At 49.2% G+C, this 1,129-nt stretch overlaps 1 protein-coding gene across 1 annotated transcript in view; it reads right to left on the bottom strand.

The window, feature by feature from the left end:
• LOC105002808 (rho guanine nucleotide exchange factor 6-like) overlaps window positions 1–1,129 on the bottom strand; it is a 14,780-nt gene that overhangs the window by 7,540 nt on the left and 6,111 nt on the right. The window lies entirely within an intron of this gene.

Raw genomic sequence — 1,129 nt, forward strand, 5'->3', positions numbered from 1 at the left:
CACTCCAGTACTCTTGCCTGGAAAACCCCATGGATGGAGGAGCCTGGTAGGCTGCAGTCCATGGGGTCGCTAAGAGTTGGACACAAATGAGCGACTTCACTTTCACTTTTCACTTTCCAGCACTGGAGGAGGAAATGGCAACCCACTCCAGTGTTCTTGCCTGGAGAATCCCAGGGACGGCGGGGACTGGTGGGCTGCCGTCTATGGGGTCGCACAGAGTCGGATACGACTGAAGCGACTTAGCAGCAGCAGCAGCATACAGTAGAATCTTGTTGTTTATCTGCTTTAGGTATAGTAGTTGGTATGTGTTAATCCCAAACTCCTAATTTATTCCTCCCCACTTTCCTCTTTGGTAACCACATTAGCCCAAAGTAATGAATCTCTGACACAGACCTGTCAGGGAGTAGAAGAAGATATTTAGGGAAGGAGAAGATGATTGTAATACCCAATAAATCATGCCAGGTGATGTAATCAACCTTTTTCCCCTACCCCGCCCCCTTCCTAAAAGATATAATCCATCTTCAGGCCTTTGTGCTTCTTTCTGGACTTTTATTTCCCAAGAAAGCACATCTGTCAGCGACATGGAAGCCTCTGCCTCTAATTCTGACCTCCTACCCACATTTCTATACTTTTTCAACACCTGCCTACAAGTCACCTCCATCTGTATACCAACCATCACATTTCAGTCAGGTCTGAAATGACATCTGTCATCTCTTTTAGCCCATGGCCGACCACTTCCTATAGGCTTTCCCTTCCAAACAGGTCTCAGACTTGCCCCTTAAGTTTCATTCTCTCCACCATCACCTTCCTGGGAGGGGGAGGTACTTACTTACCACTTTCCAACCCAGCTGGCCTGTCTCCAGCCCCATCCCCTCCCGTTTAGTGGACATGTACGGCTGCCAGATGGTGTCGTAAACAGCCCTTTCACTGTGTTTCTCTACCCTCAGGCCTGGCATGGTTCCATCTGAACTACCCTTGCCTGACATCCGACATTCTTCACAACCTGCCTCTCAATCAGCTCGCTCTTGCACTCTGCCTGGGAGGTTTCCTCTGCTCCCAATCAAGTGCCCTGAAGAACAAAGGCCGCCAAGTTCGTGCTCTCTCCTGAGACAATAAGGACCTCTCCCTT

Source organism: Bison bison, unplaced genomic scaffold (assembly GCF_000754665.1).
Source record: "Bison bison bison isolate TAMUID 2011002044 unplaced genomic scaffold, Bison_UMD1.0 scf7180017856666, whole genome shotgun sequence".
In the NCBI taxonomy this organism is placed as follows: Eukaryota; Metazoa; Chordata; class Mammalia; order Artiodactyla; family Bovidae; genus Bison; species Bison bison.